The sequence below is a fragment of the Perissodus microlepis genome, chromosome 16 (assembly GCF_051167445.1).
Source record: "Perissodus microlepis isolate ML-2025 ecotype Zambia chromosome 16, ASM5116744v1, whole genome shotgun sequence".
NCBI classification, from domain to species: Eukaryota; Metazoa; Chordata; class Actinopteri; order Cichliformes; family Cichlidae; genus Perissodus; species Perissodus microlepis.
The window spans coordinates 15,265,975-15,281,808 of record NC_140476.1 but is presented as its reverse complement, the minus strand read 5'-3'; the positions used below and the strand labels follow the sequence as shown (position 1 = coordinate 15,281,808).

The 15,834-nt window shown below is 39.2% G+C and overlaps 1 protein-coding gene across 1 annotated transcript in view; it reads right to left on the bottom strand.

Annotated features, from left to right (window-relative positions):
• The window catches only part of xirp2b (xin actin binding repeat containing 2b), a 33,181-nt gene extending 18,438 nt beyond the window's left edge, over positions 1 to 14,743 (bottom strand). The window contains exon 1 of the mRNA XM_084907839.1: positions 14,593 to 14,743. The gene's annotated coding sequence lies outside the window, so the exon portion shown is untranslated. The remainder of the gene's footprint in view (positions 1 to 14,592) is intronic.
• Positions 14,744 to 15,834: the final 1,091 nt, after the last annotated feature.

The window sequence follows — 15,834 nt, the reverse complement described above, 5'->3', positions numbered from 1 at the left end:
TCACTGACTATTAAAGTATTGCCAGAACCAACTCAAAGTATACAGATATATACGTGAACATGGGGAAAGCGAGTAGTAACTTGGGATGTTGCACAGACTTGACAAAAAAGAATAATTTACATGCAACAAAGACAGACTAAGTAAGCGAACGCTCTCATCTTTCTGAAAGACTTACATCAACATGCCCTTAAGCAAGGCACTAAACCACTGGCTGCTTCCTCTTGAGAAGTGGCACCTCACCAACACAAGTGTTTGGTGGAGAGCTTTAAAGTGTGAATTTGTAAACCTCTCTGCTCTTGCAACTACTCACCCAAGCTGTTGCTGTAAATATCTTTGAGCTTTTTGTCACAGTGCCTGATTAAATAAGTGAGAGGCCCAGAGGAAAAGCCTCTGAGCTGTTTACATTACAAAATTTAATTAGATTTCTGAAACAAAGAAAATGTCACACTCACAAAGGCTGACAGACATTTCTGTCTGATGTACTGTGCGACGCCTATACTGAAGCGCTTTTTGGTTTCAGATGATCTGAAGACTGTAAAAACATAATGTCATAGCCAGATGACGGCTTTATTTATTTAACAATACGAACACAAATATCTACAGCAAATGTGACAAAATGTGACCATAAATCCTCAATCAAAGCGGTTTCCTGTGTGGTAAATAGTGTGACAAATCTAAGCAAATATAACACACAGAAAGCACTTTCAGATTTTATTGCAATAATTGTATTGCAAACAGCCCTTTTATAGATTTTATTTTTATTTTATAGATTGCATCAAGAAATGTGCAGAAATCTGCTCTTGCTAATTAAGAGATGTTATGACTCATAAATTTGCAACAATATATCTGCATATGTAGCAGTGAATTATGACATTTACTGCGAATTTCCTTTTTTTTTATTGCTCTATGCTACGCAGCTGCTGATAAATATGCATACGTCTCATCTGTACCATGTGGTTTCATCCATAACTTGGATCATTTGGATGGCACTTATTTCACTGTATTCTGTAAGAATATTGAAACCAGTGTTTTCATTTTGATCCTCTCTCCAGTCTTGGTGTAGCTCACATCAGTGAGCGCTGCATGCCGACCACAGGCTGGTAGCACCATGGGGTGCATGACAATGAGCCACATCTCCGTCAGATGCCATTAGAAGTGAGCCTATGAAAAGATTCACACACTTACAAAGAAAAGCCTTTTATCCTGGTCCAGATTTCCTTTCTTTTTTTTTTAACTAGCTTCCCATTTAGAGTGATGAATAGGACTGCCTCCATAGCCACGAAATTAGGAATGTAAACTACTGTAGCTGTCTGGCTAAAAGTACACCAGTTGTCGGTGTTTTGTGATTTTTTCTTTTTCCTTTTTAAATGATTTGCTTTGATTTGCTCTGTCATCACAAGACACGTGTTATAGCGCAGTAAGCAGAAGCTGAGATGAGGGATGCAGACCTTAAGCAGAAAATGCCTAAAAGATGATGTCAGGTTTGATAGGCCATATTTTAAGAAACCATCTGAGCTCTGAGAGTCCTGTACACTGTGGTGTCATGTAGAGTAGCAGCAGCTTTGCGAACCTCCCGATAGTCGCTGCTCTGTGTGTGGCTGCCTGTTCTACACACAGATAGTATCACTCTTTTGACTGCAGGCCACCTGGTAACGCTGATGGAAGCCACACACTAGTCCAGCCTATCAGGAACATAACACTTAAAAATAAAATGGCTAGTTTACAAAAAGATATAATATAAGGAATGGTGATGACGAGGGATGGAAAATGATCTTTATTATTCCAATCAGCAAATTATAATGTTTAAATTGCACTCTTTTCAATCTGGACTGAGTAGTGCAGGAGTAAAACAATGTAAACAATGTGTCTTTGACACACGTTGTTTATTGGTGGCAGACAGAGGCTGCCAAATATGAGAGCAAGATATTTGTTTTTTATCAGAGAGACTTTCATCTTTGACAACCAAGGTCTCTTACAGACCACAAAACATTGCACAACTTAATTTATACCAGGCGCACAGCACACTACCAGCCAGCTCTTTGTATTTCCTTTGGTTTGTCCTTAAAAACTATGAAACATTGGCAACTGAAAACAAAAATTACTGCAGTTTTTTTTTAATCTGACTTTTTCAGATCAATGTCCACAAGGCTGCAAGTCCTGATGGCATCCCCGGGCGTGTTCTCAGAGCGTGTTCTGAGGAGCTTGCAGGAGTGCTGACAGACATATTCAACCTGTCCTTGGCCCACGCCGTGGTACCGGCCTGCTTCAAATCCACCTCCATCGTCCCGATACCCAAAAACTCCAACCCATCTAGCCTCAATGACTACCGCCCAGTAGTGCTCACCCCCATCATCACTAAGTGCTTAGAGCAGCTGGTCCTAGCACACTTCAAATCCTGTCTCCCCCCCACCCTGGACCCCCACCAATTCGCATACTGCCAGAACAGGAGCACAGAAGATGCAGTCTCCATCGCACTGCACTCTGTCCTCTCACACCTGGACAACAACAACACCTACACCAGAATGCTGTTTATAGACTTCAGTTCAGCGTTCAATTCAATCCACCCCTCACAACTCATCAGGAAACTGACAGACCTGGGTATCAGTTCCCTCATGTGCAAATGGTTACTGGACTTCCTGACCAACCGCCCCCAACATGTCCGGCTGGATAACCACTGCTCATCTACAATCACGATGAACACCAGTGTACCACAAGGCTGTGTGATGAGCCCTTTCCTCTACTCCCTCTTCACCCACGACTGCAGACCTGCCGGTGGTTCTAACACCATCGTTAAGTTTGCAGATGACACCACGGTGATTGGCCTCATCAGTGACAACGATGAGGCCGCCTACAGGAAAGAGGTGGATCGTCTGGCTGAGTGGTGCGACACAAACAACCTGCTGCTTAACACTGAGAAGACCAAGGAGCTCATCGTGGACTACAGGAAGAATGCTGACCCACATCCACCCATCTACATTAAGGGGACGGCTGAGGAGCGTGTGAGCAGCTTCAAGTTCCTGGGAGTTCACATCTCAGGATCTCATCTGGACGACCAACTGCTCCAAGCTGGTCAAGAAGGCTCACCAGCACCTCTTCTGCTTGAGGACTCTGAGGAAGAAACACCTGTCCTCAGACATCCTGGTGAACTTCTATCGCTGCACCATCGAGAGCATCCTGACCAACTGTATAACAGTCTGGTACGGGAACTGCTCTGCCTCGGACCGGAAGGCGTTGCAGAGGGTTGTGAAACTGCCCAACGCATCGCCGGAGCACCACTTCCTCCCATAAAGGACATCTACAGGAAGCGGTGTCTGAAAAGGGCTGGGACAATCATCAAAGACATCAGTCACCCATCACATGGACTCTTCACCCTCCTGCCTTCTGGGAGGTGCTACAGGAGCCTCCGGACTAAGACCACCAGGTACCGGAACAGCTTCTTCCCCACAGCTGTCAGACTCCTGAACTCTGCCTCCTGACATCTGACCTACGTTAACACATGGACTGGACATACACACACCCACAACCACCTACACACACAATGGACAACTGTACCCTCATACACACAATAATAACATGGACTGAGCCACCACTCACAACCACTAGCACTTTATATAGTCTCTGTAGAAATTATCCACATATTTCACTTATCTTAACTGCACTACTGTATAATTCTGTGTAAATAATCATTCTGTACAATACGATAATTTTTAATTCTACAACTGTTTATAACCTGCATAGTTCACATTTCTGTATAGCTGTATATCTCATATTTCTGTATAGTTTTTCATATTTATATCCTGTTCATAGCCTGTACATAGCTTGTACTCACTACAGCCTGTACATACTTATAGTTATAGCATATTCATAACATACTTCATACCGTGTACATTATAACATACCATAATAGACCCATTTCTGTAATATACTCACATATCGATATTATTGCTAATATATATTTGTAATATATCTATATCATGGCTAAAGCACTTCTGGATGGATGCAAACTGCATTTCGTTGCCTTGTACCTGTGACATGTGCAATGACAATAAAGTTGAATTCTATTCTATTCTATTCCCTTTCAACAAGTTAGTGTGCAGTCATGATATCATGTCTGTGAGACTTCCTAGGCACCGCAGTACTGAGCCTAAATCACCAGTGACACAGTAACGCCAAATTAGCTAGTTGTGATGTTTAGAGTCTCGAGTATATCTTAGTTGCAAATTTGAATTGAGTAAACTTTATAAACTGGTAGGTGCTGGAAACATTCCTTGGAGAGAGTGGTCCATATTGCTATGATAGCATCACACAGTTGCTGCAGATTTGTTGTCTGCACATCCATGAATCACCTGTTGCACAACATCCCAAAGGCAGTAATAATACTCTGGTATGCTGTGTTGTTTAAATGATGCTCAGTTGTTACTAAAGGGCAAACGCTGTGCCAAGAAAATATCCTCCACACCATTACAACACCAGCAGGTTGAATCATTGATAAAAGCAAGGTTAGATCCACGCTTTCCTGATGCTTATGCCAAATTGTGACCCTATCATCCAAATATCACAGGAAAAATCAAGACACATTAGACCAGGCAACATTTCCTTTAGCCTCGGTTTCCTGTTTTTAGGTGACAGAAGTGGCACAAAGTAAGGTCTTCTGTTGCTGTCCATCTGTTTTAAGGCTGGGCATGTGCATTCAGAAATGCTCCTTTGCAAACATTGGTTGTAACAAGTGGTTATTTCAGATACTTTTGCTTTCCTACCAGCTTAAAGTAATCTGGCCATTCTCCTTTGATCTCTGGCATTAAAAATGCATTTTTGCCCAAAGAACTGCAAAGAATCTGCAAACTGCAAAAAAAATCCTAGTAGATCAGCGGAGTCTGAAATACTCAGACCAACCTGTTTTCCAACAACAACCATACCACATTCATATTTCTTCCCTATTCTGATTCTCTGATTAGATATTTGTGCTAACGAGCACTTAAAGATGTGTATCTAATACAGTGGCTGGTGTGTGTATATGAAAAACGTGTCACCATAGAGCAAAGGTCTTTATTCATAAACGTCATTTTCGCTATGTAAACCCAATGAAAATGATATGATATTGATTAAATCGAGCACAGCATTAAAAGTAGAACCCAGAGGAAGGATGCAAAGCAGCTTGCAGATGCAGCAGCAAACCACGCAGCATGCCCTATATGAGTTCTGCCAGTCTGTGTGGGCCATTAGTATGCAGTATGATGTAGTATTCAAGAAGCAACAAGCCAAATGTATCAGATTTTTAACTTGCTGTCACATTATAGAAAAGGAAATCATCAAAAAAGTTATTTTACTTAGGAATGAGCCACAAGTAAATGATCAAAACTCATTTTCTGTCATGTTATCCCTGATCTACCTGCAGTGTGCAACTGTTGGTGTCTTATCACTACTGTTATTTATTATTATTATTATGTGAAGTGAACTTGTTCATGGTGCTGTGCTGGTACGGCTATAAAATGCCTGGATAACCTACGAATGCTTTTTAAAAACAGACACATTAATGGCTGTAATGAGGAGTGATACATGAATTGTTAATGAGAAGCAATGAATCAGAGGTTGAAGAGCTTTTTCTAGGAAACAAGGCAAGTTCTAATTCTCAGACCTGCAGAGACTTACACACAGCACATACAAGATATTCATAGATTTGTAATTTTATTTTTTCAAAAAAGCAGATGAAACACTCTACAGGAGTAGATAATTATAATGGACACAACAATCTTTCATCTTATCTTTATCTTTCAGATAAGAATATGCATACTTCTTTATCTTTATGTATATGCTCTTAAGGGGGACAGCAGAATTACAGCAGGGAGGATAGGGTATAGTGGTTAACTGTTAATCGGCACCAGAGGGTTCAGAAATACCTCTCCTTTGGTTTTTAAACACTTTGCAAATCGAATAAGACCCTGGAGCTGCTTCTTTTTTGGAAAATGGGGCAGAACAAGTCTGAAATCGAGTCATTGCCATCCTTTTGCTTCAAACCTACAGCAAGAAACCTTCTCACATAAAACTCCACCGCACATCAAAAAAGTTTAAAAGCTGAAGTAGAATTTTTGTAATTTTTGTAAAGAAATGCCAAACATGCTACCGCATCACAGACAGAAGAAACAGAAAGCAGAGATCCTTGCGAGGCTTCTTGCATCAGATCAAAATGAATCTTTCCAAAATGTCTTCAACATTTCTATGCTTACTTTCAGGCTGACACTGTGATCTCATATCTCTCCAGCTACCACTCACATGAAATAATGCAAAGGTTCTGCTCGGGGCATAAATAAAGATCATCTTTTCTACCTGCCATGCCAACATGTCTATTTTTTGACATTTTAGTGCTGCTCTGCACAGATTAGATGTTCATTTTGGACCTTGAAGTAGTTTATAGTATTGGGCAGGCAAAGCTTCCAAGACTCTATGTTTGTCCCTGATATATTTAGTTTGGTGTTGGGTCACTGGGTGCTGTAGAAAGGTGGTTTCCAACATCGCTAAATACCAGCAACACACACATAGTCAAAAAAACAGTGTGAAATATAACGTAAACTGAATGCTGTGGATCGGCTAGACATATCATTAACTTTCACTGTAAGCACAATATCGCAGTAGCTTAATTGCAGTATTTAAATCAAGTAATTTCATGTTGCGTCATCCAAACTAGAAGCAGCTTGGTAATGTCAATAATGTGTTGCAGGGATTGGTAGCCTTTGGTTAAAATAAAACACTTATTTACAGCCATCAGCTATAAACAGAGGAACCCTTAAATGTTATATGACACATCCAATAAGCAGCTAAGAAATAAATGAAAATAAAATAGAGACCATTCTCAGAAATTGCAAAAAGATACATTTATATAGAAAAAGGTCTTTTGAAAAATAACATTTTGGGCTTTTTTCTAGGTGTTTATTTTATCAAACTTTTTTTTTTCCAGCTTTCTATGTCCTAAACTTTTTTACAGTCTGGTTTGCCCATATGCCACTTAGTCTGGTCTGATTTATAGAATGTTTTATTCTTGAAAACATGGAGAAAATTGAGTTTTTAGTGGCTGTTGACAGTATTTTTGGATTTATGGAGTGGTAAAAAGATATAGAAAAATCCCCTTTGTGCCACCAAAATGAAGCCTGGCTTTATCCAATGCAAATTTTGATATGTAACAGCTCCCTTTCCAACTTTGTAGTATAAAAATATACAAATCTCTTCAAATAAGTAATTTTCCGAGAAAGTGCGGGGATCTCCGTTAAAGATGTTACTGTATCCGTCTTTAGTGTCTCAGCTTAAGGTCCAACCTGCCTTTCAAACAAAACATTTAAACAAAAAAATGTTTTAAAATTCCAGATTTAGGCACATTGTATTGTCAAAAGGTACACAATGCTCCAAGAGTTTGCAGATTTGTGCCTCCAGTCTTACAGCTGTTACTGTTTTCTGTACATCACAGAAGCAGGCTGAGCTGTTAGAGTTTCTGCCTCATAAGACACTGAAGACAGAGGGATTTTTGTGAAAGCTCCAATCTCTCATTCCCAGCTGTCCAAAGCTGGCCTTTAGGAAAAGCCTCATTGGAGGATATTGATGGGTGGAATAGAAGCAGCTCATGTGTGAATCTCTTAGAGAGGAAAGCATGATTTATACTTCAGCTTTCTGTCCTCATTCATGTTCTCATCATTTCACGCACAATCGAAGCATAACTGTCTACGCCTAAAAAAAGAAATTTGCTTTAAAATTAGTTGCATTCAGGTTACTGAGCAGAAATATTGCTTTCTAAAATACAGTGAATGGATACATTTAAACTGCTTTGTATTTGGTTGTCTCACAGTAACAAAGGATAACTCTTGGCAGCTGCTAAGGAAAAATGCACATCAAACTGCGTGCAGCATCTTTCAGACTTTCCAAATGCTGTCGTGTTAGTTTGTCCAAACATGTCCAAGGATTCCTTCTATCTTACATGTTGACACCGAGGGAGTTCGCACGCTCATTAAAAAACAATGAAAACGCTGGGATGTCTGCAAAATAAACAGACACTTTACAAAAGGCCGAGGTCTGTGATACACAGAGGCAAGTGTCTTCCCTGCAGCCAGCTTTCAGAGCGCCAGCCATTGAGAACAAAGAATAATGTTTCAAAGGACAATGTGTGTGTGTGTGTGTGTGTACGTGTGTGCACGGTGCATCCATATGTGTTTGTGTGTGATAATAATTGGATGTATGTTAATAAAGCAGCATGGCTGATGTTTCCTCATGAGCAAATGGCACAGGGAAAGCTTTGACTTGTTCACGCTCCAGTAAAAGCACAGACACACACACTCGCAGGCGCACGTGTACGCGCATGCTCATGGGCACACAGATATATCGGTGCATGCGCTCGCTGTGATGTCTTGGGACTTTCAGCACTGGGTCTACCAATCAGTCTGTCACTGACTTAACTGAGAAGCACACAAGTGAAAACAAAGAAAAATCTTTACAGGTTAAATTAATTCAGTGGGGTAACATTAAGAAAAATTGCATCTGAGAAGACATTCATTCAGTGTCCATTAAATTACATGGTCACTTTATTAGGTAAACAAACTAGTACCAGGTGGACTCTCTTTTTAGCCCTCAGAACTGCCTTGCTTTTTGTGCCATAGATTCAACAACGTGCTGAAAGTATTCCTCTGAGGTTTTGGTCCATGTTCACACAGTTGCTGCAGATTTGTCAGCTGCACATGCATGATGCCAGTCACCTGTTCTACTATATCCCTATGGGGCTCTATTGGATTGAGATCCGGTGGCTGAGGAGGCCATTTGAATACAGTGAACTCACTGTTAAGTTCAAGAAACTAGTTTGACATTATTTGAATTTTGTGACATGAGATGTTATCTTGCTGGAAGCAGCCAGCATAAGATGGACATAAAGGGATACACATGTATGTGACATTTAAATTATTCTCAATTGGTAGTAAGGGACCCAAAGCATGCCAAAAAATATCATCCTCACCATTACACTATTAACTACAAACAACTGATAGAAACCAGGGTGGATTTAAGTGTTTAAACCAAATCCAGGCAGCATTTTTCCAATCTTCTACTGCTTCATTTTGATGAGCCTGTGCAAATTGTAGCCTCAGTTTCTTGTTCTTGCTGCTTCAAGGGTCAACGCATTTAGAGATGCTCTTCTCCATACCTTGGCCCTAATGAGTGGTTATTTGAGTCACCGCTGCCTTCCTTTCAACACCCAGGCACTTTATTGGTTATTCTCCTCTAACAGCTGGCATCAGAAAGACAATTTCACCAAGACAACTGCCACTTACTACATATTTTCTCTTTCTTTTTTGGTCCATTTTTTATAAAACTGCCTCTGTCTTGATCATGTTGTGAATGTGTGTGTGAATGGGTGGATGACTGGATGTGTAAAGCGCTTTGGGGTCCTTAGGGACTAGTAAAGCGCTGTACAAATACAGGCCATTTACCATTTACAAAACCTTTTCCTCCAATTAGATAATAAAAAAAACCACATTAACAGAAGAAAAACACACTGCAGCACAAAGCTTTTCTATTGTGCCTTCCCCTATGCAGAGGCTTAATATCTGGCTGGAATGCATTACAAATATTTCAACATGTTTGCACAACTTGGGGCATGATCACCACCATTCATGAACTGGAGAAAGCTTTCAATAACCTCTAGTAGAGGTTTGATAAATCCCGACCTTTTATTAAGAAACGCACCAGCAATGTAACAACTCTTTGTTTATGACTGACAGCAGATTACAGCAAACAAAAGAGAGAGAACTAAGAGAAGGACATACTAATTCTTCCCATAATTAGATCTGTGGTATCCAAAGGAGGATTATAAGGCATTACCAATTAAGTGACCTGGTTTCTTTTGAGGATTACTCTTTAGAATGTTTTAAAATATTACTGTGACTGTGCTATTTTGCTTCACACACACTCGGAGACCCTTAACTTTTAAGTCGAAGAACCTGAAAAAAACAAAACAAAACAAAAAACGACAACACCAGAGGCAAACTTTTTTGGATCTGGGACATTTTTTGCAGAGAAGACACATCATTAAAATCAAATGGCAAGTATGTGTTTCCTACAATGTGGGACTGTGGCAAATGGTGCACATGGTTCCTAAATGCCTCCACTCACTGCTGTCCATCAATTAGGGTATCAGGTTTCTGTAAGCCTTTTCCCCATATCTGACAAGACTTTGTTCCTTAACCTTTGAAGCTCGGTGCAACCAACACAGACGAACAGCTGAAAAACAGAAGTAGAAAAATCCAGTGGTAAAGATCTTCACATGCTATTTTGACAAATCCTGCCTGAAGGAAACAACAATCCAGGCAGACAAATGTTGACATGTTTCGATAACAGAGCTGAAAATTGTTCAGGGAAACCATGATATTTTATTCCGGCTGATTCACCTGCAAATGTCCAAATGCTTTTCACAAATGAAAAGTGTGAAATAAGATGACAATGACACATTTAAATTTGCGATAATGCATAAGCAACATTCATAGCAACAGGACATATATTTAGCCCCTGCTTGTCCTATGACATAGTCATGCCTGACACCCAATCTCGGCACCAATAGCCACCACAGAAACTCAAAAAGACCTAAAAATAACTGTCTCAAGTGACAAAAGACTAACTGCCATGACTCAAAAAAGGGTGACCTACATTGCTGTCAATAAAATATTCAGTGCATTCAATTTTCTTCATATTGCAAATTTGTTCAAATCTCTATAGGTCTGAATCGAGAGAAGAGATTCTGTGGCAATCAGTGTGAAGTAAACAAAGTAATAGACTGCTTGGATTTTACATTTACTTTCATAATGAAAGTCTTGTTTAAAAAAAAAACTGTTCCCCCACCGGGTTACACATTTATCAGTGAATATGGCTAAACATAATTCACTGTCTCCTCACGCAGATAATAGATGTAAAAGTTGGCATTTTTTGACAATGGTATTCATCTTCTGTGACTTCTGTCCCTTTTCCACTTGTCAACCCTTCCACACTCATCAGTCAGAAATCTATTTGCATACCATTCTTCCATCTCATACTGGTCACATTTCTCTCCTACAAGCTGTTTCGAGGCCAAGCAGCTTAAAATCCCTCTTTCCATTCGTGTAGGCTATATATTCAGCAGCTCTCCAGCACTTGGATGAAGCCTGCTTAGTTAGTCATGCTCTTACTTAGTATGATGTACTATACTCACATTAAAGAAGCAACAGTCTTGGGCACTCCAAAACTGAGCTGATTCCAAAATGTTCCCAGCATTTCTCCAAAACTTGTTGGCCGAGTGAAGAAGTGACTCTTGGGGAGTAAAATAGCTACAGAGGGCAGTGATGCTCTTATCTAAATGTTAATGATGACATTTCTACAAAAGGTCCAAAAGGCTTTCTGATGTCTCTTCAGCAAGGTTTCTCTGAAAATACTCTGATTTTGACACCGCTTCCTTGATTCAACATGGTTCTTTTAACACGGAATGAGTATTTTTTTTGAGTTATTAATTTAAAAATTAGTTAAAAATTGAGTTATTATTATGTATCCCAATTTGCTACACACGAATATACTATATGTCATATTGTTGAGCATGTTTGATTTTTTTCCCATTAACAAAATCCTAAAAGGCATTTTCCTTTGAGACTTAATGATGACCTACAAAACTTAACGATCTGAAAATTTAATGGAAAAAAATCTTTTCTATTGGCTACAATATATATATATACACACACACATATATATACATATATGTGTGTGTGTGTATTTATGGGAAGAACTGGAAATGAAGTTAGATTTTTCAGCACTGCTGCAATGTGGTGCTGCCTAGTCAAGATCCTAAATGATATCATACAATGTAATGCAATATAGTTATGAGATAATCTAATTTTTTTTAAACTGATGGCAAGTGAGCAGTATAAACATGTTGGCAGTGAATCTGTATCCAGCAGACTGTATCAAGCTTTAGTTCTGCTCTGCAGTGTTTTGGGGGAAACTCAAGAGGCAGCTTCTTCCCCAGCATCAATTACCTGACTTTCCACAGTGATTTATATTAACTGAAAATGTTTACAAAACACAAATGTCCATTATGCAAAAATATATCACGCTTAATTAATCTTTGCTGCAGCGAGAGTTATTTAATCAAAACACACATCAGCTTGAACTTAAAAAAGAAGAAAAAAAAACAAGCTCAAGGGAGTTTAATAATAGAGTCAGAAGATTTGCAGCCGAGTCATAATCAATGTTTTATTCATGTTGCTTGAGAAGTACATCATCTTTATTTGGATTTAATACATTTCAGTCATTTATTTTTTCATTCATCATGCTGTGTTAAAGTGGGGCGACCAGTTAAAACAAAGCCTCCGCGGGTTTGTGTGCGTGTGTGGCGGGGTGGGTGTAATTGCTTTGCAATGTTTTAAAAGTTATGGGGAAAAATACTTGGCCAAATTGCATCATCCAGTGGAGGAGAACAGGAAAAACCTATGATAACAAATCTCTGCCATCCATGTGTGGTCTTGCCAGCCATCTTGTGGTAAATCACTGTTACTACAACATTTGATTCATGTGACATTTTCAGGGTCATGTGGCCTTGGGAGTCTTTTCCCACATACTTAAGAATAAACACAAAGAGACAGCTGCACAGCTAATGCGAGAATAAGATCAACTTGGGAAAAATGTTGTTCTCATAACTGTAAGGTGCTAGTTACTGAACCCTAACCATAAACACCCTTTTGGTTATACAACACTGACCCACTAAAGTATGCAGGATTTTGGAAACAAACTTCTATTACAGGACCAGGAAGTCTGCACATATATATCAGTTATTATATTGAATCTCATGCCTGTTCTCATCCAGTCTCAACACAGATGAGCCACATTTATATAAATCCAGCTAATCTGCTTTAGCAATAATTCAGATCCTACAGTTTCTTCCTACAATAGCAAGCCACACACAGTATAGTGTTAATCTGGTTCAGTTATTTATATAAAAGAGGAACTGGCAGCATGCTGTTAGATGACCTGAAAGATGTGAAAAATGTCAGTCCAAGAGGCTAGTACTCTACATGGCCCACATCTGTTCTCTAAATGTGGATTTAGCACCGTGCAGACATTAATTTGTAAAAGATAAACGGATGTGCTGTCATTCGAATTCATCAGGAGTCCACAGTGTTGGAATGTGACATGACTGGCTCCCACTCACTGCTAATCATGCATTTTTGTGCTCTGCTAGATTGTCTTCATCTATTAGAATCGCTCATGTTGGAGTGATTATGCTCATTGTTCTTCTCACAGTGTAAAATTACCGGGAACAATAGCATGCAATGAGAAGTTGCCATTACTCACATTTTACAAAATCATGTTAGCTGTAGGACATTCATCAGACCCGTTGTTTGGTATTGCCAAAACTAAAAGAGATTAAAAAATGAACTACTCTACATTTGTGCTCACTGTGCAGACACACTCCTGATATATGTATACAAGGCTAAAGTATCCAGGGTTGGATCCTACCACAGCCCTCTTAAGATATTGAGCTCCCATGTTTGTATTGGGAATCTATCATAATAAGGGCTGTCAGGTGGCACTGAATTATCATCAGTGTTAATTGGCATGCACAGGACATCACATGCTGAAAGCAAAGGAAACCTTATAAAGTTAAATAGTTTTGACCATCTGAGCATCTTGTTACATTTTGGTTTCATGGGGCATTTAGACGACATCCAAACAGTTTATGAAGCATTCAATATGTTTTAGTCACATGGAGGCAGTAAGAAAGCTATAATCAGAACCGCAAAAATGGCATCCACGACTGAAAAATGTCATATTTTCACCTTCTCTACAGTTCTGTTTGGACATCCACTGAGCACTGAGAAAAATATCTGACTCCTTAGCATCTAACTGCTCCTATGTTAGCCTGGCTAGTGCTCACTTTGCTATTTGGAGTTTTCTGTATGAGGTAGCATTCAGAAGCTTTATATAAGGTTTAAATATTATAAACTGTAGGCGGAACTGATAAATGCTGTAAAAATAAAATTAAATATTTTTCAGTGACAGAAACAAGCTTACACATGTTTTGACAAAAAATAGAGAAACTGACAAGTAAAAATTCATTCCTGAAGCACAAACAGCTCTTGTGTGTGTGTTTGTGAGTGTGTGTGTGTGTGTGTGTGTGTGTGTGTGTGTGTGTGTGTGTGTGTGTGTGTGTGTGTGTGTGTTGTCAGAAATGCACCTGTGGTGTCTTTTAGTTGAGTTTTGCCATTTTCCTACAAGCCTAACCATCTGCTACATAAAGCTCAGATTTAAAATGATAATTTTAATTAAATGATCCCACATGTGGATTTCTATGACATTAGAAACAAATCTAATGCAACTAAGCACAGTATGTCAAGGTTACCCATTCACTAAATCACATTCATTACTGAAAATAACTGGTGTACAGCAGTAGCAATAAATCCAACACTGACTGCATGGTATTAGCAATGTTTTACTATATCAGCCTTTGATTCCAAGTGGTAATTAGTACCAATAGAATGACCTGACACCATTATCAGCTTCACTGCATTCACAGGCACACATAAATAAATCAATAACTGTACTCACAGTTGGGGAAAGTGAAGTTGATGTTCTTCTCCCCAGTCCACCTTCCAATACTGAAGTCTCTTTAAATCAGACGCGTTTAAAGTTCCCTTTTAAAATAATTGATCGATTAGCGGGCCAGCAAGAGAAAGAGACAGGAAAGCGGTTGCTAGTCACTCCGGTCCATCTCTTGATTGAATTTCCAGTGTGGTGCAATTGTATCACCAGGTGCTCAAACTGCAGGAGGGAGTGGACACAGGTCACCACACTCGACAGGGTTCTACTTTATTTGCAGCCTTAGGGGCTTCTATCAGCAGCTTTATAAAGGCAGAGAATTGGCAGACTGTGCACAAAAGCTCTCTAGAGCTTTCTGAAGAAAGCCTCAGTTAATGTTTCTGGTACTACAAATATCCTTATACACACATGCAAACACCCAAACAAGCATAGACATGTGCACATTATCACATCCTAGTAACACAGACAAAATAGAATAACACAAGGCAGAAATATGAATGGGCATGTAGATGCGCACATTAAAACCTTCTTATTTCTGATATAGAATAAAAATGTTTAAAAAAAACGTTCTGGAAAATACTCACGATAAATATATCCTCTGAGTTATGTTAAATGAAGGACACAGGATATCGGCTGTTAACCTGAGCGGAATGCATAATTCAGAACAGGTCAGAGCAGAGTGTCACATGCAGCCTGGTCCTTTGTCCATTCACAGCCATCAGGTTACACTGGTGCTTTTGACAGGCAGCTGATCACTTTCCTTTAGAGTAAACCATGCTGATGAGGGGGATCGGTGAATGACACACTGCCTTTCAACTGTGATTTCATGCTACTCACATTTCTCATTGCTGTATTTTGTGATAACATAACAGGCAATATTAATTTCAGTTCATTTCGGTTTTATTTATATAGCACCAAATCATAGTAGTCATCTTAATTTCACAGGAACAAAAAATGCTCATTAGCATGCTGAAACAGAGCTGGGCTCGTAGTAATATATGGGAATTTAAAAACTTTTGAAACACATCTGAATCCATTTAAGTCACACAAATTGGATCAGTGTCATTTTTATCTCCCATTAAAATGTACTGACAGTGTTTCTTTTTTAAATAATGTGCTGTGATAAAGGCTCATTTATGGTGAATAATTGTGCTGTTTTTGGTGTAGATGCATTTTAAATACGCAGGCTCTTTCATCTTGGTTTATTATCACAATTTTTTATCTGACATATAAGAAAGAGAGTCATATGGA